The sequence below is a fragment of the Lithobates pipiens genome, unplaced genomic scaffold (assembly GCF_037356315.1).
Source record: "Lithobates pipiens isolate NorthernLeopardFrog02 unplaced genomic scaffold, aLitPip1_a1.2 Scaffold_13, whole genome shotgun sequence".
NCBI classification, from domain to species: domain Eukaryota; kingdom Metazoa; phylum Chordata; class Amphibia; order Anura; family Ranidae; genus Lithobates; species Lithobates pipiens.
In genome coordinates this window covers 339,434,332-339,459,201 of record NW_027507718.1, presented here as the reverse complement: position 1 = coordinate 339,459,201, position 24,870 = coordinate 339,434,332, and the positions used below count along the sequence as shown (strand labels likewise).

General features: G+C 41.5%; 1 protein-coding gene across 3 annotated transcripts in view; it reads right to left on the bottom strand.

Annotated features, from left to right (window-relative positions):
• The window catches only part of FHIP1A (FHF complex subunit HOOK interacting protein 1A), a 362,353-nt gene extending 338,334 nt beyond the window's left edge, over positions 1-24,019 (bottom strand). For 2 of the 3 annotated variants that reach the window (XM_077477031.1, XM_077477030.1), the window contains exon 1: positions 23,561-24,018. The gene's annotated coding sequence lies outside the window, so the exon portion shown is untranslated. Of the gene's footprint in view, positions 1-23,560 lie in introns of all 3 variants that reach the window. The other variant, XM_077477033.1, reaches the window with a different exon arrangement.
• Between the last annotated feature and the right edge of the window lie 851 nt (positions 24,020-24,870).

The window sequence follows — 24,870 nt, the reverse complement described above, 5'->3', positions numbered from 1 at the left end:
ATAATAATAATAATTACCCTATTGGTATTAAAAGCAGACAACCTGCATTTACTGTCTCCCTGCTCTTATTGATCCCATTCTCCATTTGTTTTTCTCCTTCTTCTGCTTACAGGGTCCATGTTCTGTATAGAAGAGGACACTTATGTAAGGGGCAACTCCAAATGAAAGGGTGGACTCTGATGTAAGGGAGGAGGGGACTTTGTCTTGGGTGGGGGAGACTCCCATGTAAGGCAGGACTCCACTGTAAGGGGAGACTCTGATGTATTGGAGGATGGGGACTTTGATCTGGGGAGACTCTGATATAAAGGGATACTGTAATGTAAGAAGGGTAAAGGTTGCTAACTTGTCATTGCCTTGCTGCCTGGTTGCTCAGTAGCCGCTGACTATTTTATGAAGTTCTACTGTAAGGTAGGCAGAAAAGCACATTTAATGGAAAGGCTTAATTTATTTATTTTAATGATTTTGCTGAGTGCTGTATGTGCCTCTTATGCCCCGTACACACGATCAGAAATTCCGCCAGCAAAAGTCCAATGTAAGCTTTTGGTCGGAAATTCCGACCATGTGTATGCTCCATCGGACTTTTGCTGGCGGAATTCCCACCAGCAAAAGATTGAGAGCAGGTTCTCAGTTTTTCGGTCGGAAAAAGTTCCAATCGAAAATTCTGATCGTCTGTACAAATTCCGACGTGCAAAATTTCTACGCATGCTCGGAAACAATTAGATGCATTCTCTGAAGCATTGAACTTAATTTTCTCGTCGTAGCGTTGTATGTCACTGCGTTCTTGATGGCTGAAAGTTCAGAGAACTTGTGTGTGACTGTGTGTATGCAAGCCAAGCTTGAGCAGAATTCCGTCGGAAATTCCGAAGGAAATTCCGCTCGTGTGTACAGGGCATAAGACACAGATTTTATGTAACTATTTTCCTCTGAGATCCTCCCACTATCAGCAACATCTGGTCACACCCAACATTTGGTTTGAATAGTTTTTTTGGTATGGAGGTTGTTAAAAAAAATGTACATGTGATGGTGGCTGCAGTGTGGCATGGCTCTCCCTTAATGCACACATTCAGGCCTAACATTAATTCTTGCACACAGGCCCATTGCATTCAGAAAATTCCCCTGGTTAAAAGCAGGCTTGCAGGTTGAGTCTTTGGGATACCGATTTTCTTAACAATTATTTCTCACAAGGTCTCGTGCATACTTGGAGTTTAAAGTACAGCTATTAGAGGCGTTTGACTTTTTTTTTTCTGCCTCTAAATGCCTCTATGTGTTATCCTGTGTGTTCTTGCACTCATAGGCATTTAGAGGCAGGAGCGTTTAAAGGCAGAAAAAATCACTTGAGCATTCAAGCGAGGAACGCTTGGGCAGGAAAACTGCCTGATGCGTGACTTGAGCATTCACTTGGTTCAACACTCCCTGTTACTCCCCAAGTTACTCATGAAGAATTAATACATTATATTGATAAAGGATTGGTTAAACCCTCACATTTTTGTCCTACTATTCCCTTATGCTGGCTTTAGGGTTGCCATCTCTTCCCTTTAAAACTGAACTTATATGAATTACACAGGTTCTGAGGATAATTTAATGCAGATAAAGCACTAAATGAGTTTTATTACCACCGTAATCAGCCACAGAACCCGTGTAATTGCATATGTGTTCGGTTTTAAAGGGATGAGGTGGCAACTCTAGCTGGCTTTCCAACGTAAAAAAGCCAATCATTTAGAGGTTGGATGAAAAGTTTAGTGCAGTAAAACAATTTGCTAGTCAAACAGACCATTATTTTAATAAAAGTCTACACCTCAGACCAAGAAGAGAAAGGAGGTAACAAGGGACACATGAATTTTTTAAAGCATTCCAATTAACATGCTTCCTAAGCGGCACTGTTGATTGAAGTACCGTGCAGGGGGTCTGATAGACAGCTGAAGATCGAAGTTACTGCGTTATGTGTGAAAGTGGTAATCCAGGCCTCCAGAGGTGCTACCAGCCTAGGGAATTTTAGCCCTTGCCACAGCACTTAGCAATTAAAAAAACAGAGCCTATGTATTACTGTATATGCAGCCTAATGCCCTGTACACATGGTCGGATTTTCCAACAGAAAAGGTCCAATCCGATCGTGTGTGGGCTCTATCGGACTTTTTCCATCGGAAATCCTGACGGAAAAAGTTTGAGAGCTGGATCTAAAATTTTCCAACAAAATCCGATCTGACTTTTTCCGATCGTTTGTAGAGAATTCCGATGGACAAAGTGTCACGCATGCTCAAATTAAATTACTAGACCAAAGCTATTGGCTACTAGCCTCTACGTAGTCCCGTCGTACACAAACGAACGTCACCTCGTTCCGAACGATCGCATTTTCTGACAACTTTGTCCGGCCGTGTGTATGCAAGACAAGCTTGGCACAAAATCCATCGGGAAAAAATCCAAAGGATTTTGATGTTGGAATGTGTGACCGTGTGTAAAAGGCATAACTGTATTATGGAAATAAATACTGAGGTTTTAAACTAGAATGATAGAAAAAAAGTTTAAAAATAAATAAATAAATAAAAACCAGCTTGTGCTGACATTATATGCATCATGAATTGTGCAGTCAATAGACAAAGTTGTTGGAAGAGGTGAGATAACAGCCATGTCACTATCAAAAGGAACATTCCTCTGAATAAGTAAAGCTTATTTCAACCTCATACTTAACAACATTGCTGTCTTTTGTGACTACTCCACATGAAATATCTCTGATAATCACTGGTCCATAGAAAAGAGATGGAACAGGAAAACAAGTAGAAAGTTCCAATTAGAAGAATTTGGGACTGAACTTTCCATACAATATGATTCACCATCATCAGCTACACAGTATCCACCTTTTAAGCACGGCATCTAATAAGGATATAATATCTGAAATGCCTAAGACCGTTCTAATTTAACAAGGCCCAATAAAATATGAATGTTGAAAGGACTGTGCCAAGGTGCTGTTTTTTTTTTTTTCCAATTATGAAAATTGTTAGCAATACCCCATACATCTAGCTCTTCCCAAAGAACTAGGTGTATTCCTAATATTCCTAATAGTGTTGGTATTTAAAATAAATCAGCAATGTAGCACAAACTATTCAACATTCAGCTTTTACTGAGCAATGCAAAATTTAAAATTACCAAAAAAAGCTTACATGTCTAACTGCTGTGAAACTTCTTCCTTCTGCAGTGTGAAAAGGGTTAAACTGACACTTACCTGTCCAGGGATCCAGCGCCATCCTCACCCGACATTTTTAGTATGGGAAACCAGCTGTGACTCCTTGTGGCTTCACAGCCAGCATCTCACTGCTCATGCGCGAGCCATGCTACACTGTGTGAATGGTTCCACAGCCTCCTGGGATCTGTGATGTGTCCCAAGAGGTTACGGGCAGGTCGCTGAGAGGAAAGGGAAGGACAGTAGATAGCAGGAACTTTAGAAAAGACTGGGTTGCTGCTGCTTGAATGGAAACCTAACTTACAGCTGACTACAATTGGGAGAGGCTGCTCATTACACCTGACCTTGCCTCAGAGATGGAAACTATGACCCTGTGAAGGTGTCAGGTGTGATCGGAATGCCTTTTATGATCAAGCTGTACTACAGAGCACCCCCACTATTTGTAAAGAAGGCAAAGAGGGACCATCTCAGCAGGATTTAAAGGAAAACATCACAGCAACTCCTATCCCTGTCTGAGAACTTAAACCAGAGCACTTGTCCAGAGACCCAGAAAAGCCCAGAGTCTGATAAGAGACTAACATTGCACAAATTGATCTTTGTATCTTTGTTTGCTGGGAATTATTGTACTTCCTTCAAGGGCCCCAACCTTGCCAGCCAATGTTTTTTTTTTATCAATCACTGGCTAGTGGGATAAAATGAGGACTGTTGTAGCAATTTAGAACTGTCTTACAGCAGTCAGAATACTGCAGGTGCAAAACATTTTCTCTCATTGTCTTATTGACTGTTTGCGTAAGCACACTTGCTAATCCTCTCTTAACCACTTCCCTACCCGCCCATAGTAATATGACGCCCGCAGAAGGGATCTCCCATCCTGGGTGGGGCATCATATGACGTCCTCCCATTCCTGGTGGCATCGCTCGGGACCCGATGCTTGTGCCTGGTGGCTGTGATGTCCGCCGGACACCCGCAATTGCCTGGGAACACAGCAGGAGCGTGGATCTGTGTGTGTAAACACACAGATCCACATCCTGTCAAAGGAGAGGAGATCGATGGTGTGTTCCCAGTAGAGAGGAACACTGATCCGTCTCCTCCCCTTGCAATTCCCCTCCCCCCACAGTTAGAATCACTCCCAGGTAACATAATTAACCCCTGCAGCGCCCCCTAGTGTTAACCCCTTCCCTGCCAGTCACATTTACACAGTAATCAGTGCAATTTTATAGCACCGATCGCTGTGTAAATGTGAATGGTCCCAAAAATGTGTCAAAAGTGTCTGATATTTCAATTACAATGTCGCAGTCACGAAAAAATCGCAGATCGCCGCCATTACTAGTAAAAAAAAAAAACTGACATAAATCTATCCCCTATTTTGTAGACGCTATAACTTTTGCGCAAACCAATTAATATATGCTTATTGCGTTTTTTTTTACCAAAAATATGTAGAAGAACACGTATCGGCCTAAACTGAGGAAAAAAATTCCTTTTTTTAAAAAAAATTGGATATTTATTATAGCAAAAAGTAAAAAATAATGTGTTTTTTTTTCAAAATTGTTGCTCTTCTTTTGTTTATAGCTCAAAAAAAATAAACACCAGAGAGGTGATCAAATACCACCAAAAGAAAGCTCTATTTGTGGGAAAAAAATTCCGTCAATTTTGTTTGGGTGCAACGTCGCACGACTGTGCAATTGTCAGTTAAAGCGTTGCAGTGCCGAATCGCAAAAAGTGCTCTGGTAAGGAAGGGGGTAAAATCTTCCGGGGCTGAACTGGTTAAAGGATATCTAAAGGTTCCGTTTAAAAAAAACAAAAAAAACAAAACAAAAAAACACATGTTATACTTACCTCCTCTGTACAGTTGGTTTTGCACAGTGTGGCCCCGATCCTCCTCTTCTTGGGTCCCTCATTGGCGCTCCTGGCCTTTCCTCTTCTCGAGTGCCCTGTTGGAGAGCCGCTCTCCCTTGGGACTGTAAGACGTGTGTATGTGTATATGTGTATATATATATATATATATATATATATATATATATATATATATATATATATATATATATATATATTAGGGCTGCTACTGATTAAAATTTTCATGTTTGAGTAATCGTTTTTTTTTTAAATCAATTAAATCGACTAATTTCAATTAATTATAACGCACATACAGATCCAACTACTTTTAGCTAATCTCCTTGCATTGCAACTCTGCATTAGTCAGTGGTAAATGTGGTATACACTATATACAATCACCCGACACTAGTTTCCACAATCCATGACTTAACTTCACAGTTCACACAAATACGTTTTAAATTCAAACTGTAGCACTGACGTAAGTAATTTTTTTTATTAAACTTTAAGAAAAACGTAGAAAGTTAGTTTAACTTTAATTCTAAAACTTATCTAGTATATTGACTGTCAGTCACTTTATCGTAGGCAAGTAGGCATCACTTTAGCCAGTCAGGCAGACATACCAGAGTGTTTACATTTTGTTGTTTTTTTTTTTACAACAATGTTAAAAACAGAGGTTATCAAATTTGCCTACACTTAGCTCACTGAATGATCCCAGTTAACCAAATCCATATTTACCATCACTGTCCAGGCTGTCTGATGACGTCACCGGACTCCTCCCCCCTTCCCTTCATTAGCAGACAGAGCACTTGGGAAAGGGGGGAGGAGTCCGGTGACATCGATGTCCGTGATGTCACTGGATCTCTGACGGAACTCCCTGAAGATCCGGAAGCCGGCGGAGAGGTGAGTACCGATCAAAAGAATTTTGATCGATCAAAAAAATGAATGATTAATCAAGGAATTAATCTTTTATTTTCCCAGCCCTAATATACATATAAAAAACACATACACACACACTTCCCTATCCGGCCATAGTAAAATGACATCCTCTAGTTTGTGCGGTGATATCTGAATGATACCTATAGCTACAGGCATCATTCAGATATCAATCTTTCCGGCCGGCGATTCTGTGCACGATAAGAATGATCATAGCGGTAGTTCTGCTTGAATGATGAGCATAGAGATTTCCAGTCATCTCTATGACCGCCGGAAGCCCAGGCGCGACGTTATGGCGTCACATCCAGACCCCGCATTGTAAACAAAGCACGATCGCGGCTGTCAGCATGAGATCGGAGAAATTGTTTTTCCGATCTTATGCTTTACAGCCTGGAGGAGAGATGTGGGATCTTATTGACCTCGCATCTCTCCATAAAGAGGACTTGTCACGATAGATTCCCATTACAAGGGATGTTTACATTCCCTGTAATAGGAAAAAAAGCGATCAAAAACTATTTAATATAAAAAATAAGTGTAAAAAAAAATGTAAAATGTAAAAAATAAATAATTTGTTGCAATGACCGCCATTTTATTCCCTAGGGTGTCTGCTAAAAAAAAATATATATATATATATATATATATATATATATATATATATATATATATATATATATATATATATTGTTTGGGGGTGCTGAGTAATTTTCTAGCAAAAAAATGATGACTTTTACATGTAGGAGAGAAGTGCCAGAATAGGCCCGGTACTGAAGTGGTTAAGAAGCTATAATAAATATACTGTACATGCTATGGGATGAGGCTATCAAGGTAATGAGCAGGCTTATAATACTGAATGGAAGAATCCAGTAATCATCACTGCATTGCTTGGTTTTATTTTAATTTAATCAGCATTTAGACAGTTCAGTCAATAGCTAGCACATTTCCACTTCTAATTTTAGGTACATTAGAATGTATTAATAACAATTATTGTAATTAGTGCAAGGTCACTATAAATCAGGTTAATACTGCCCGATGCTCTTGTAAGAAGCTTTATTAAAATTTAATAATGGAAAACAATATTTGTATCAGTTCTCTAACGTTCAGTCAGATAAATGAAAAAAGACAAAATGTGGACATACAGTATAGGAACATTGATTGTTATAAGTAAAAAAAATTGAATCAACAGAGAGGGTCTGTGTAACCCACAGCAGTGAATCAGAGACAAGAACAGACACTTTTATACTTAATCGGCTTCTGTGCACAACACAGGCATTTTTCCTTTCCTCCAGTTTTTCCTACCTTCTAGTACAGTGATGGTGAACCTTGGCATCCCAGATGTTATGGAACTACATTTCCCATGATGCTCATGCACTCGGCAGTATATTTGAGCATCATGGGAAATGTAGTTCCAAAACATCTGGGGTACCAAGCTTCACCATCACTGTTCTAGTATATTGTGATGAGTAGATCTGTATTTCTGCAAAGCACAGACCTAAGGTCATAGGGCATCCAGGGATGGCACTCAGCAACCCATGCATTTTGTTGCTGACGGCCAGTAACAGTATTCCAAAAGGGCTGACAGGAGTGGCACACAGGTTCTGGATTCCTATAATGCCTACCAGCACAATGGATATGAGAAGCTTGCAACCCTGCTCAAAGCTAGAGGCTTCAGGATCTCCCTCCCGGTGCTCAGAAAATGGGAACGAGCGTCTAAATGCACCAACCAGAAGTGTAAACATGCCAAAGATGAGATGCCACCCAAACCGACCCAATGTTATTACGGTGTGTGGCCTCAGCTAGCACTGTGGCCTTACACCGTGATAACTTCAGGTCGGTTTGAGCAGAGTCTCATCTTCTGCATACCAACATAATGGACCTGCGGTGTTATACCTACCAGTTTGTGCACCTTTCTTCTGTTACCAATTCACCCATCCTGGGTCCAACACACTTAGACCCTAAGACCTCTTTCATACCGAGCCGCCCCGGGCATTAAAGAGGCACTATTTTTAGTTTTGCGCTGTTCGGCCGCTAGCCGGGTGGTCTTAACCCCCTGCTAGCGGGCAAAAGGGACTTAAATCCGCCGCAAAACTTCGCTGGAGCTAGCGGTATCGCAGCGCTGCCCCATTGATTTCAATGGGGAGCAGTGGTGGAGGAGTGATGAGTTCACCGCTCCAAAGAAGCTGTTGGCAGGACTTTTTCTGACGCCCTGCCAGTGCACCGCTCCAGTGTGAAAGCCCTCGGGCTTTCAAACTGAAGTGAATGGAGCAGCTGTTTTGGGGCAGTTTGCAGGGATTATTTTTACTGCTATAGCACCTGCAGAACGCTCCAGTGTGAAAGGGGTCTAATGGTTTTCCTACTCTTTTTGAGCTTAGTTCTAGGTATACTGAGTGAATAAACTGTCTACTCCAAGCTCTCAACCCCCAGCCATGGCATGCCTTTTGTAGTTTTGATCTTGTTAGCCAAGAACCAAGACCAGAGAGTCACTTGAGGTAAGAGAGTGGCCAGGAAGTATAAATCCAGCCCTGGTTATGTATCAAACTTCAGTTTTTCTCTGGCAGTAGCATTGGCCTCAATAATGCAAAATAAGAACAAGAACTTATTCAGCCTCTTTGGACAATGATTAAAGTATAACTCCACTTTTGTTGATAAAAAATATTCCTCCCTGGTAGATCTATGTACATTGCAAGGATTTTAACAAATTTTGTTGCAGATTTCTACCTTTTGTTATTCTGAAGAAATCATTGTGCATTTCTCTGTGTCCATGTAGGAAAGTGAGTCTAATGGGAGTGGTTTCATAATTATCAATCAGCTGTGGCACCTGCAGGACACTAATGATGAAAGCTGCTGGGCCTGCATCCCTTTAGACATGTTCCTATTGGGAATATCTCACCAAAAGTGACGTTTTTGTTGCAGGGGATGCCTGAAATATCACTTGTATCTTAGTGCAGACCTCTGGGAAAATCAGTGAGCCAATCACACAAGCAGCAAATTACATTTGTTTGGCTGTTCTGTACACATTCTGTGTACAGAACACCTCCAGGTAGCTATATTGCATTGCATTATGCCAAAATTACAGTGGCTGCAGATTGAAAAGGAAAGGTCATTTTTAATAACATTCAATTCTATATGACTTGTGTTGCAATTGTATACGCTATTTTCATTTTTTCTTAATTTGACATTTTTATTCCCCCACGAAAGCGGGGTTACACTTTAACATAAATCAAGAACTGAGATGATTATTTATAACTGCTGTCTCTGTCACCAATGATCTCATCACTGTTTTGAATACATTTAAATTTGATATGATTACTTTTATGAGAAAGCAGCAATTAGCAATATTGAGAGCTGTCATTAGCTTCTTACCTGATGTAACTCAAATCATTTCAGACCCAATGACTTCGCAAGCCTTGGAAAACTACTGGACATGATGGTCAGCTCTTAAGAGGAACATTATAATCTTGAAGATCAATATGTAGAGGCAGGGGCAAGACCCAAAATAGGATACTAGATGCTAGGCTTGTCTCTGATAAACGTTGTCAGTCAATGTCTTCCCCACCGCTGCTTGCACGTTAATTGTCTATTTGTCCAGACAATGTCATGCGTTAGTATGCTTTTAATAGCTGGTCACTGACTCATGTATTATTTTTTTTCCCCTTTTAGATTTTTAGTTTATTTTTCATATAGACTCCTAAACATCTTAGGTGGTACGATATATGGTCAGAAGCACTGCAGACAAAGCAAGGTTTTGCACATTATTTAAAAAAAATCCCAAGCTTGACAATTAAGGCAGTATAAATGATAAGTTATCTCTGTGTTGGTACATAAAAAAAATTGGTCTGTTAGGCACATAATCATATTGTTAATCATAATCATAAGTAGAATGCTTTTCACATTAAAGGGGTGTTCCGGCCGCAATATTTTTTTTTTTTAAAGTCAGCAGCTACAAACACTGTAGCTGCTGACTTTTAATAAGGACACTTACCTGTCCAGCGAGCTCGCGATCTCGCCCCCCCCGAGGCTGATCCGTCCATCGTTTCGGCTGCCGGCGGCTCCATCTTAAGAAAGGGAACAGGCAGAGGAACCTTGCGGCTTCACTGCCTGTTTCCTACTGCGCATGCGCGAGTCGCGCGGCGCTTTGTGAATGGCCCCGTTGTTTTCTGGGACACACACATGTCCCAGAAGGCAACGGGGCCACTTGCCGAAGAGGAAGAAGCATCGCAGAATAGGAAGAGGCAGATTAGGAAGACTGCCAAGTCATATTTCAGGTAAGTTAAACAAAAAAAAAAATTCTAATTTTTATTTTTTATTTTTTTAAGAATATTAATGCAACGTTTTTATTTTAGGGTGGCCCTCCACTTTAATATTGTCTTGGTCTCTATTAATGTGATTGTTGTTTGACTAGTTGCTGTTAGATGGAACACTAATATGATTGAACCAGCCGTAGCCAATGGGCCAAGCAGAATATCTGTTTACGGTACATAATGAGCTGAATACAATACAATACACCCTTAGGCAGCCCATAGATTGCTCAAGTTTATTTCCTTCCATCACAGGTTGAAGGAAGGAAAATTGCTCAATTACCCTATCAACACAGTCATGGGGGGTGAATGCATCCCACAGTGCTATTGTGTTCTGCCAATCGGGGGGGGGGGGGGGGGGTGCATGCTGGCAGAGCACAATGATATAGCCGCCGGCAGCAATCTAATTTTGAGAAAGGCTAGTTGTGCCACAGTAGATCAATGGATCCATGTATGGCCAGCTTGAAAAAAGTCTAATTTATTGTTTCATTACAGCGTACATGTGGTACTTTGTTTCATACTTTGTTTGCAAGTGCTTGGAACCAAAGATAAGTTGGGTATACACGGGTAGTTTTTTTCTTTTTTTTTCATTCAACCAGTGGGTTGGAGAAAAAAAACTCAGATTCCTGCAGCCACCATGTGTTGTGGAGTGAAGGAATTTCCCCTGCTGCACTATTGTATATTGAGAATGGGGACTCCCCACCCCCCAGTCATAATACACTGATCAGCAATGGGCTGCAGGCGCTGATCGAATGTTGTTTTTCCAGCAGGACTGTTTGACAGAAGCCAGTTTACAGAACGTCTCTTTGTTGAACAGAAAGGAATACACTCATATTGAAATTTGGCTGATTCCTGCTAAACTGTCCAAATTTCGAAATGTGCATTCCCTGCTTTAAGCACCAGCAATTAAAGCAGCCATATCCTGCTGGCTGCACCGTGGGAAGGCTTTGGAGGCAGGAGGGTGTCCTGTCCAACCACATAGCTAGCCTTTCACAGCATGTAGGAAGATAGGACAATGCACTATATGCCATTTGTCCCCTTGGAAACAGAAAACTGTAATAAAAAAAGAAATTAGACTTCTTTAAATTAAATCTATGCTAAGATAAATGCAGAAGTTGCCATTGCTGACATTTTCTAGCAATAATTTCTAATTGTTTAGCTGTCTTGCTGATCAAATGATGTCACAAGATTTACATGACTACCAGCATTTTCATATAGAAGTCAGAAATTGCACCTTTCATATTCCTCTTAGCACATGAAAATTATATATTGTATAATAGCCACACGCTAGCTAATTTAATGATATTAAAACACTTTTAATTTTTAGATCTACAACCATCTACTGTATGTTATTTATAATGGACATTTTTTTTTCTTGCAACCATAGCAACAGTTTTTGGGTTCTAAGAAAAAAAAATCCTTATTCTCCTGTTAATGGGCACATGACTTCTACCTGAGCGAAACACAGAGCTTCATACATGTCAAACTATAGTCAGCATGTTGTATGGTATATCTACAAGACGGAATATTTTGCCAAAATAATTTGTTTATTGTTGGCCCAGAGATATTTTTTTTTAACTCAATAAAGCTCTTGTCCTTTTCCACTAATTTTGGTGTCATAACAAATACATATTGACTTTCATCCAAAAACCTCTAACATAATAAGTTTCCTCTATTTTAGTGCTGAAAATCCTTTTGTCACATAATTACCACAGCCAGAGTTATAAAAAGTGTTCCTTTTTTTAGCTGTGCCTCTTATAATAGGCTTATTCTTTATACTAATCAACAGTATAACAAAGACTTTGTTCAGTATGTAAACCACTATTCATTGTCCGAGAGGTTCGTTTTAGGGAAGTGTTTAAAATACAAATATAAACATATTATAAAGCTTCCAAATTGTTTTATCCAGGCTTTAATGATCGTAAGGTGACTTGTATCCAAGCGTTATTCCAGAATAGGAACGTTTGTTAGGTGGAGCTGAATGTAGTTTGCAGGTGATGGGGGCACAGGCAACAAATGGGATGTTTGTGGAGCAGAGGAGCTGCTGCATTGTTGAAGTGAAAGAGGTGGTTATGATAGCTGGAACAGATGTACATGTGCAGAAACAAATGCAGTTGGCAAAACTCAATGCTAAGAAATACAGGTAAATACTTATCCATTATGCCATACCATCAAGGAGGTTTGTGATTGGCCCCAAATGTATTCTGCAGCAGAACAATGACCCTAAGCATACAGCCAACTATTTTCAGTGTAAATAAGACCTGGAAGTGATGGCTTGGTACCCTCAGAGCCCTGATCCTAACATCTTCGAATTTGTCTGGGATTATATGAAGAGATAGAAGGATTTGTGGCAGACTACAGCCACAGAAGATCTGTGGTTAGTTCTCCAAGATGTTGGGAGCAACCTACCCACCAAGTTCCTTCAAAAACTGCATGCAAATGTATCTAGAAGAATTGATGCCGTTTTGAAGGCAAATAGTAGCCATACCAAATATTGATTTGATTTGGATTTCCCTTCTGTTCCATTTTGTTAATTGATAAAACTTTAAACACTTCTATTTCTGAAAGCATTCTTAAATTACAGCACTTTTTCACAACCGCCTTTTGCACAGTACTGTATAATATATATATATATATATATATATATATATATATATATATATATATATATATATATATATATATATACACACGCACACATACACACAAATATACTGTACACAGTCGGCTCTGGGTTTCTGCTGAAAAAATTAAATGAAGTTAAAACGGGACAGTGCGTCTGCTGAAACTTTTGCACTTCCCCGGAATGTATGTGCAGTGAACATAGAATTGATGCTGCAGGGATAATTGTACCAGCCTGCATAGGAAGGACATAATGGGGAGCGACTTTGACCTTCCCTTGTTAATGATATCGACCGCAGCCTGGTTGTGTATGTTCGATTAGTAGAAAGTCATCCAGATAATGAATGACCATCTGGAACTGGGCTTGGTGCAACAGAATCCAAGTGAGGGACTGTGCGAAGGTGTCAAAGAACCACGGGCTGCTTTTGGAGCCGAAGGTCAGTTTAGTGGCAAAGTAATATGACTCTTTCCATTTAATGCCGTGCCAACACCACAGGGATGGCTTGATGGGCAGAAGCTTAAATGCATCTGATATGTCAGCTTTAGAGACCCAGACGCCTGTGCCTATATTGATAATGGCCTAAATCGCCATGTAGACTGAGGTATATTTCAGGGAGAATTCCACTGAAGGAATTAAGGAATTCAAACTTGGGATGTGGGAAGAATGAGGTGCAGATGGGTTGTACACCCAACAAAGTTTATTCGAGAGCTTGCCCTTGGCAAGCCCAATAGGGCTAACTCTCTAGATGGTGAAAGGGGGCTCTGAGAAGGGGCCAATATTAAAGCCTCGGTCAAGTTCAGCCTGTAACAGATGGTCTATGGCTTGTTTGTCGATGGCCGTTGACCGGAGATTCCTGCACTCATGAGTCGTGTGGGGTAGTGTGATGAGGACGGTATGGAATCTTGCTGTAAATTCTTGGATAAGGAAGACGGGCAGTGAGGGAGTGGGGTGTGAGGTGAGGTAAAACCCCATCTATAGGACATCTACTCGGCCTAGTCAGGACGTTTTATACTGCTTGATCTGACTGGTTTTAGGATGTGCCATATGGCATATGGCACAGATCTAGAGCAACCGGCATTGGCAGTAGTTGCATGACCTAAAATTAAATTTGCTTGGAACTGTGAGAGCCTGGCTGTCACTTTGGCCGAAAATAAACTGTGCTAATCATAAAATGAGAAACCCCCCGTATTTATAGCCCAGGTCCACCACCACGTGGAAATATGTCAGAAACCATGAATCAGACTGAGACAGAAGTACAATTAAATCACACTTGTTTATTAAAAAAAATAAAAAGGTAAATAGAAAAAGCGTAGTCAAGCATAGCCAGAGTCCAGAAACCAGATCGGCTAGTCAGCCAGGCCAGAAGTCAGGGATCCAAGTAGAGCAACCGCAAGCAGGATAAGGAGCCAGAAGGAATGTCAGCAAGCCAGTCTTTAAACAAACCACAGGAGATGGTTTCTAGTGATGTGACCAAGGCGAAGGCAGAGGTGAAGTGAGCTGGAAGGCTTTAAATAGGCAGGTCAGACGAGCATCATCAGGAAAAGCTAGTAACTGTGGAGAGAGAAGAGAGCTGGCAATTAGCCAACAGCTGAGCGGCCAGCCCAGAGAAGGAAGGGCTAAGCCAGCCCTGACAAAATATAAGTCCAGCTCTTCCCTCCTGCTGGGGCTGGCTGAGCACAAGACATCTCTTAACATCCCAAAGGTCAACGCAAACTCTGTAATAGTTAGTTTGCAGCTGAGCCTGGGGTCTTTGGCCTTAAGGACCACTGAGACGTCCCCCAGGCGTATGATTTATTCTCTGCCAGGTCGTGGACAGAAATAAGGAGGGGAGTTAGGTTGATGTCCTTGCCATCCAAAATGTCCTTCCTGATGCTGGCTGGGACCAGGTGCATGAGGAAGATAGTGGAACTCCTCCCTGATGTACCTGCCGGAGAGGGAGCCGGGACCGGGACCGCGATTGGGTCGGGATGGCTGGGCATCCTTCCTAGACTGTCATTCTGGCTTGGACGTCAGTGACTGCAGTAAACAATGATGATACTATGGCGTGAAGCTGAGAAATGGCTGAGGATATGGACTAAAGAGACGCCTGCTGGGTGCTGGGTGCTGGGTATGGCTGTCACTGGCGAAAGGGAAGAGGAGCCTGAAGAGTGAAGCTCCATACGCACATCAGATTATCTGCTGAGTTTTTCCTTCAGATTTACCAAAACCATATAATATGAGGACAAACCTTAGGAGTTTCAATGTGTATGCAATCAGGCAGGCCCTTCTACTACATGGTTTTGGAAAATCTGAAGGAAAAACTCAGCAGATAATCTGATAGTGTGTTTGAGGCTTTAGACTTCCCTGACTGGAGCGGGGTAGGGCACTACCCTGAGCTTTAGTTCCGCAGTTAACTTGGGGATGGTCCATCCCCTGAGGGACTGCACGCTGCTGCTCTCTGAAACTGGAGAGGATGACAGAGGGGCAGGTGTGAGGTCATCGCTGTCGGCCTGTGACATGGCTCTAGCTGATTTGTGCCCTAGTTGTGAAGTCCTGGTTTTAGGTTGAATACTCAGTTGACCGGATCCTATAGTGGGGGTGACATAGAAGTCCAGTTTTTTGGGGGGTTTTTTACCTGGGGGAATAACGTCCAACCTGATGCATGATGGAACTACCTGAAATCAACTGACCTAGAGGATAAATGACAGATGGACAAGGGTGAGTGGCTCAATTATATGCCATTAAGAGATGAATGAGTGGCCAATTTGTGCAGCTTTGAGATGCGCTTGTGATGACTGTAAGGGAAAACTTTATTGAGAAGGTGAATAATGGTTAAATGGAACGAATTGGGACCATGAATGGAATTTGAAGAAAAAAAGGACTTTGAGAGCAGTTGGCCTGAAAGCTGTTGGTCGATTTGCTGTGGTTGCGACTGGATTCGAACTGGACCGTTGGGTGAGCCGTACTGTGGGGTGCCGTCAATGGTGAGACATAACATACATCGATCTAAAGTGAATTCTTGTGTCAATGAAGCGACCAACATCGAACCGAACTGTAGAGAATATGAGATGGAATAAAAAGAAACGAAAAATGCACAAATGAAGCGACACGAAGCGAGTGCTGTATTTAAGGAGAACATGACAGACAATATGTGATTGAAGTGACAGTGACATGAATTCAGGGTGCCGTAATTGTGACTGACAATGAACCTAACTGTGGAATATGGGATGAAGTGGAGACTAAATGAAATGACCGAATGAAGCCGTCATGAATCGGAGTGCTGCTAAGTGACTGGATCCGGATCAGTGTGTGGGGTATATGAAATGTAATGACCAAAATTATTGCCATGACAGAGGCACAAATCGCGTTTCCCGAAATTGCGGCTGACAGCGAACCGAACTTTGGAGCGTGGGATGAAATGAGAGCATGGAATTAATATGAGGTGAAATTACTAACACAAGTTGACAGAAATCATTACGTTGCTGACACAACTGGATTAGAATCGTAGTGTAGGGTATGTGGTATGAACGGGATGATTGCCATGACAGTGCTACGAATCGGTGTGCCGCCATTGCCACTGACAGCGAACCGGACTATGAACTTGGAATGGGAAGAAACAAAATTACTAAAACGAGCCAACATGAATCGGTGTGTCACAGATGCAACTGGATTCGAATTGGAGTGAAGGGTATGCGAAATGTCATGACATGAAATGATTTGCCATGACAGAAATCCGAATCGGTGTGCCCCGATTGCGCCTGACAGTGAACCAGGCTGTGGAGCATGGAATGAGATGGAATGACTGCAAATAAGTGGATGCGGATCGGTGAGTCGCTGATGCGACTTGACTCAGAACAGCCTGGGGGGGTATGCAAACTAAAATAACTGAAATGTTTAAGTGAAAAAGGGCCGACTTCATAGCATGTGACAACGAAGAGTTAGAATGTACAAATGAAATGGCTTGGGGTTTGTGCTTGACAGACTGAGCCATGAGTTTGTGGTTTGCACATAAGACTGCGCACTGGGACTAAGTTCCGTTGTAGGGCCTCGATGATACAGGGTGCCTAAACAATGATACCCTGAAATGAAGAAATCATATACGAATCCTACCTGCGAAAGTGGAGCAAGACCCAATCTACAAAAAATTACAAACGGGGAACCGAAAGCCTCTGGAAGTTCAGACACGTAACTCGCGAACATCGAGTAAGTTGGGAAGAGTGGGCCTAGTGAAGTAACGAATCGTGCATAGGAACTGACAAAGACCACAGGTGAGTGGGCTGCTTAACTACCCCCCTCACTCCTCCCATAATTTCAGGCCACCATACTGGCCTTCTTATATATATTATCTACACCAGGAATATGCAATTAGCGGACCTCCAGCTGTTGCAAAACTACAAGTCCCATCATGCCTCTGCCTCTGGGTGTCATGCTTGTGGCTGTCAGAGTCTTGCTATGCCTCATGGGATTTGTAGTTCTGCAACAGCTGGAGGTCCGCTAATTGCATATCCCTGATCTACACCAATACAATCTTAGTTCCTTGTTACTAATAATGATAATATTTATAATTATTTAGGTAGGTAGGTCACTAATTATGTACTGAATATGCATGCTGTTATTGAGCCTCCATAATCATAACTATAAGTTCTATATGATAGGCGTAAATAGTTATGAAGAGATGTAGTGAGACCATGATTCACTTTACACATCAAGGTCCGATGGGAGGCTGAGATTAAAAATTTGCTCTGACTCATGATCCATACTAATTTATGTGCAAGATTATATGATGATCTCGTATAAACTATACGAGTCACTTCACTAATATACAGTACATAAATTCCTACAAACATACTCCACATATTTATCGATTTAGCTATTCATCCATTTAGAAGATCCTCTTTTAATATACCTGTATGCCTAATATGCCTGTAAACACATTTATGTGCATAAGAATATAGGCTAACACAAAAGGTGCTTTTACAAGCCAGCTAAATACTTGTAAAAGAGGTGTTTTTAGGCCCAGTGCGCTTGATCCCTAAAAACACTACAAGTACAGAAAAATACATACAGATCCTTACAGAAATCCAGTGGGCTCCTAACTTTCTGTAGTTGGCTGACAAAGCTGCTTTTGTCGCACTGAAATCCCAAGTAGTGTTAACATAGCTCCAAACTGTCCCTGATTTCGAGGGACTGTCCCCCATTTGGAACAATGTCCCTCTGTCCCTCTTTCCTTCTCATTTGTCCCTCATTTTGATCTGATCTATATAGTTGTATATAAAATGCACTTTTTATCTTTCAAAAAGTGCTTCCCAGTGCTAAACCTTTCATCCAATTTCTAAACTGCTGCATTTGTAAATTTCCAAAGCCAATATAAAGGAATAGTAGTGGTTAAAAAAAAGCATTAGCGGGTTTAACTAATTATTTTTGTTTATAGAATTCTCCTTTAAGGGGGCGTGGCAGTGGGTGTGTCCTATGACTACATTCTTTTTCTAATAGGTGTCCCTCGTTCCCATCTCAAAAAGTTGGGAGGTATGTTGTCAACCCTGCCTGAGTTCTCCCCTGCTAAACTAAAGAACACATCTCCCTGTTCTGACCTCCATATTAATAGGTAGGTGTTCTGTAAAAAGAAAGTAATTTTTAATGGGCAAGTTAACCCATCATTTCAAATAAATGATAGATTTTAATGAGGCCCCACCCCCTTCCGCTGAATACAAATTGCTGCCATTGGATCTATAAATGTGTTCATTTTAAATGTCCTAAAAATTGTTACAGTAAGTGTCTGACAGACCTTAACCAGGCTCTCCAGACGAACTGAAGGAAAACATTCCTTAAAGAAGAACTGCAGTCTGCATACATAATTTGTAATAAAAACATCTTTGCCATTCTGAAGATTCCCTTCAACCACTTATTATTTTATATATACTGTGATTCTGTACTTCCCAAATATGCTGAAGAAATCTCTGGCTGCAACCATTTTAACTGTGGGCAGCTGAAGCTGCTGCCTGTTCAGACACACAGAGGCACACCTCCAGCTCTGCAGCTCTCATTGGCCCTCTTATGACTCTTCCCCCTCCCTTCCTGGCAAACGCTCATGACAGTTAGAGAGAGAGCTGTGCATGATGTCATAAGCCTAGGCTTTTTACCAGACAAGAAACAGAAAGTTGGCTGTATAACCACTTCAGCCCCGGAAGATTTTACCCCCTTCCTGACCAGAGCACTTTTTTGCGATTCGGCACTGCACCGACTATTGAGCGGTCGTGCGATGTGGCACCTAAACAAAATTGATGTCTTTTTTGCAAATGCACCGATTCCTGTGTAAATGACTAGGGGGCAGGGTAAGGGTTAAGTGTGTCCTGGGGCGTGTTTATAACTGTGGGGGGCGTGATAACTGTGCGCTCCCGATCACAGGGAGCAGAGATCAGTGACACTGTCACTAGGCAGAACGGGGAGATGCTTGTTTACATTAGCATCTCCCTGTTCTTCCTCCCAGTGAGACGATCGTGGGTATCCCCACGGCGATTGAGTCCGCGGGACCCGCGACCCGACTCACTGAGGTCCCGGGCGGCGCACGCAATGGCACGGTGGCAAATTTAAAGGGACGTACAGGTATGCCAATTTGCCCAGCCGTGCCATTCTGCTGACGTACATCAGCGTGCGCTGGTCGGGAACCAGATAAGGTATTTACTGGCAGAAAAAAATGGCAGAGGATTTAATAGATGGAAAGATAAAAAAAATTACTGAAGTTCGACTTTAACCACTTACGGACCGCCCACCACAGTTTTACATCGGCTTTTTGAAGGAGGATATCGTTGTTATAGCCGCAGCTAGCTGCCATAACCCCAGAATCCTCTTCTTCAGCGGGAAGTATGCTACAAGATAAAAGTGGTCTCTGCGGCTAGTTCGCGTGACATCACTTTTATTGGTGGTGGGAGTGGCCCCCCTCCCATCATGCCCCGGTACCCTCCGCTTATGGGAGCTGTCAGCAGAAGCGGACTCGATCACATCCTGTCTCCTGTTAGGTATGGAGACGAGTGAGGGGAAGATGGCCCCCATCCGTCTCCATAACAATGCAGGGCGGAAGTAACGTCAAAACGTCCCTCTGCCCACAGCTCTTAAAGGGCCATTTTTTAAATAATATTTTTAAATGACATTTTTTTTTATTATTGCATTTTAGTGTAAATATGAGATCTGAGGTCTTTTTGACCCCAGATCTCATATTTAAGAGGTCCTGTCATGCTTTTTTTTCTATTACAAAGGATGTTTACATTCCTTTTAATAGGAATAAAAGCGACAAAATAATAAAAATGTAAAAAAAACTGTAAAAATAAAAAATAAATAAGAAAATAATTTTTTTTAAATGCGCCCTATCCCGAAGAGCTTGCGTGCAGAAGCGAACGCATACGTGAGTAGCGCCGCATATGAAAACTGTGTTCAAACCACACATGTGAGGTATCGTCATGATCGGTAGAGTGAAAGCAATAATTCTAGCCCTAGACCTCCTCTGTAACTCAAAACATGCAACCTATAGAATTTTTTTTAAACGTCGCCTATGGAGATTTTTAAGGGTAAAAGTTTGTTGCCATTCCACGAGCGGGCACAATTTTGAAGCGTGACATGTTGGGTATCAATTTACTCAGCATAACATTATCTTTCACAATATAACTAACTTTACTGTTGTCTTATTTTTTACACAGGTCTCACACAGTAAACAGAACATGGAAATTAAGTTATATTAGTAAATATAAACTGTTAAATACCCTTTCTCATCCGCAATATATAGCAGCCTTATGACTTCGAGTGTCTGGTTAAAGCTTGTAGGAGGAGTTTTAATTCTACTCTGACTGTCCTATGAGGCTGCTGGACCCCTGAACTTCTGTCTGGACAGTGCTGATTGGCCCTGTGCCGATCACATATCTGTGGCAGTGCTGGGATCACCAAAACCTGTGAAACTCTTAAATGCTAATTCAAACATTCCCTGACACTGCTTGGTGAAGCTCAAGGTAACCTGTCCCTCCCCAGTGCTTGCAATTTCCAGTTGTGCATACATATTTAATTACATTGACAATGTAGAAAAAAACTGAGAGGTTTACATGAATCTTGCTGGAATATACACTAAAGTCACAATCAACATAAAATAGCAACTAAAATACTGTAGGTTCCGTAATTTCTGTTAACACTAATTCAGAGCATAAGTTAATAAGTTATCATTAAAGTGGAGTTCAACCCACTTTTAAGAGGAAAAATTCTTCAATGTAGTGCTTCTCCCCCCCCCCCCCTCCTCCAAGTGCTTCAAGGCTGCAAGGGTAAAATGCTTGTTTCGGTCTAGGCCAAAAGCAATTTTACTTACCTGATTCTCCACTACCCAGCCAAATGGCCCTCTCTTCTCCCTTACTCTGGCAGTAGACTGTCCCCCAGAGTCCTTGCAGGGATTTGGGCTCTATTATAGACTTGATGACATTAGATGACCTGCTATCCTTGAAGGGTAGGGCAGAAAAGGTTGCTGGGACCAGACTAATGCCACTTAAACACACAAGCGAATTTTCAGTTGGAAAAATTTTGGATGGTTTTTACGGCAGAATTCCGCTCAAGCTTGGCTTGCATACACACGGTCACACAAAAATTTGCTGAACTTTCAACTGTCAAGAACGCGGTGACATACAACACTATGACAAGCCGAGAAAATTAAGTTCAATGCTTCTGAGCATGTGTCGAATTGTTTCCGAGCATGCGTAGGAATTTTGCGCGTCGGAATTGCTACAGACGATCGGAATTTCCCATAGAAATTTTTTTCCGTCTGAAAAATTTAGACCATGCTCTCAAACTTTTCCTGGCGGAAATTCGGCCAGCAAAATTCCGATGGAGCATACACACGGTCGCATTTTCTGATGAAAACTCTCATTGGTCTTTTGCTGGCCGAATTTCCGATCGTGTGTACGCGGCATTACTGGCAGAAAGATTTTTTAAAGAGAGTACTTTGGCTTTGCACAATATACATACTCCAGAGGACTGAGATAACATTTTAGAACATCCTAATATTTCTTGAGATACATTAAAGGGGAGTTCCACCCTGTATTTGAAGTTTTACCCCTGACATTGCTGATCACAGTGCCTTAAATGTTCAGAATGTTTATTTTTTTCTAAAGCAGTTTACCTTTTTTGGGTCACTAAAAAGATAGACTTCTGCAGTACCTCGTCGCCATGAGGTATGTCATATCATTGGCTCCTGGAATATATTTTGTCAATCCCTGGAGTCAATGGGCAACCTGCAATAGACGAGTATGCTGCATTTTGTTTACACTGAGCAGGTGCAAGATCGGGAGGTGCACGCTGGGTAGCCAGCTGCGACGCTTCCCTGAAGAAACTTCAGAGCAAGCTTCAGATACCCACACCCCAAATAGTAAGGATAACTTGTCACAAATTTGTGGCAGTGTTGAATTGTAAGTCTGTTAACTTGCAGCACATTTTCACTGACAAGTTGTACACTTGCAGAGCAGTTGAAGCACAAGTTCTAGTTGACACTTTTCCAATTTGGAGCTCATTTGCGTGACAAGTTTCTAGCAAGAACAAAGTTGCAGTGGTGAGTCTACAGCAAGAGCCCTGTAAGTCTACAGCATAAAAATTCAGCCACAGTGACCCCTGTGGTGGGATGACTGTTGCACAACATAACTGAACCAGAACTTGCAGCAGAATTGCAGAATGTTTACAAAGAAAGTTGATCTGGAGTTATGCAATACTGACTTGCTGCAATTGTGCAACAAACTTATGAAGCCTGGCAAGTCTAGCAATAGCTTAGCAAGTAATTTCAAACTTGCAGCACAATTGCTTGCTATTTGGGACTAAGAATGGAAGCTCATTGGATCTGGAGGGTACAGTGAGTACAAAAAAAAAAGAAAAAAAAGAAAACATTTTCATAGGTCGATTTAGATTGCATAAGCTGCAACTATTATGTGGGGAGATAAAAAAAAAAAAAAAAAAAAAGCCGGAGCTCCGCTTTAATAACTTATACATACAGCACTGGCAGATTTTTAGATTGTAAGCTCTCAGGAGCAGGGACCTCCTAATCCTCTTAACTTGAATTGTATTGCAACTGTACTGTTTCCCTTTATTTTATAAAGATCTGTGCAAACTGTTAACGCAATATACATCCTGTATAGTAATAACAATAAATATTTGATACATTGTTCTTTCAATAACTACTATAGTTACACTTTAACGTTTTGTTGGATGTCAGATACAAGTCAGTGAAACACTTGTCATTAGAGGTCAAAAATGTACTTGCGTAAAACTTTTATTCAATATTATTTAATAGTCGAGTGATAATATTTATTTCCCCTAGCTTATCTGATACGGTATCATGAAAGTCAAACAATAAAAAAAAACACATTATACACAGAGACTGACTGACTGAAGAAATATAAAAAGTCAAATGAAAAAAACGCTGATCAAATTCACCTTTTCACCCAGCATCTGTACTACGCAAATGATTGCTTTCATCACTAGTAGTGGTACCAGAGGGCTTCACAAGCTGATAACATTTTTGGTGTATTTTTTATAACTCCCCGAGTAGGAAGGCTTTCTAGTTTTAATCTCATCTTGTACAAAAGCTAAAAGAACCCTTAAGAGACTCTATTTGTCAGCACAGTCATTAGCAGCGACGAGAGCACACCAGAATCAGTAGCTGAAAATTGCATTAGACACCATCACAAGAAACAAAACATCCTATACCTGTGGAAATGAGCCTGGGATAAGCAGACGTTGAAGACGACGATGGTGAATTATGCAGTCAGCTACAGCAAGTAAAGTTTTCCAATCCACAGGACTGCGACAGGCACAGAAGGCCGGTAGGCTGTTCTCATCCACTCCTACGGAGAGGTGAGACGGCCAGGTAAGCCCTCTGGAAAAAAAGGAAGACGGTCTTACGACATAATGCTGGGAGATGCTGGGAGATTGTCAGTAAGAGACTCGACAATTAAGCTTCTCGCAGGTTTATCCTGACTCCTCGCAAACATGAAAAACACCACAGCAGATTGTGTGTATGGGTGGGGAGGAGAGACACTGGATTAGTAGACTGGCTGAGAATTTGTTTCTGACTTAGGAACAAGCAAGGCCAGAGGGGAGGGGGTGGGGAGGACTGGATTGTACAGGGAGGAGTTGCTAAACCTGCAGAGCCATAGCTGAGGTGTGTGAAATGACTTCTATGCAATGTAAGGCCGCTGATCATAGCCTCTAATTACCATACCTCCTATAAAAAGTGTCATGTGATTGTTACCGGCATCAGAAATGAAAGCAGAAAGTTGTTAACAAAAGCGTGCACTTTAACACACCGATAAACATACACTTAGAATGCTATCTTTACAAGCATGTAAATATAACCTATTTAAAGGAGTTGTACTGTTGCTACTTTACATACTGAGTGACTCTTGCAGTATACATTGTAGGTAAACTCAACAGGTATATTGGAAACCTTGGTCTTCTAGTCATGTCTTCATTTACTCCTTCAATCCATCATGAATGCTACTGCCAGACTCATTCACCTTACCAACCACTCAGTATTTACTACACCTCTCTGTCAATCCCTCCACTGGCTTCTGCTCACCCAACAAATTCAATTCAAAATACTGACAACTACCTACAAAGCCATCCACAATTTACCCCACAGCTACATCACTAGCCTAGTCTCAAAATAACAACCTAATTGTTCTCTTTGTTCCTCTGAAAACCTCCTGCCCTCTAGCTCCCTCATCACCTCCTCCCATCCTCACCTCCAGGACTTTTCCAGACAAGAGTAAAAGAGAGAGGGCACCAGCCCTAGTGTGACACCTTTTATTAAAAAAGATATAGACAAATTAATATAGTACACTCACATTGTGTTTATAAAAACAAGTGCATCCATAGAGGCTGTGGTTGCTCTCCTGAGTCCAGAAATCCAAGCTGGATCTCTGGACTCAGCTCTTCTTTGGGTCTACAATGTCTTCTCAGATCCTTTTTCAGGTCTACAATGTGGTCTCATAGAAGTGCTCCTATGAGACCACATT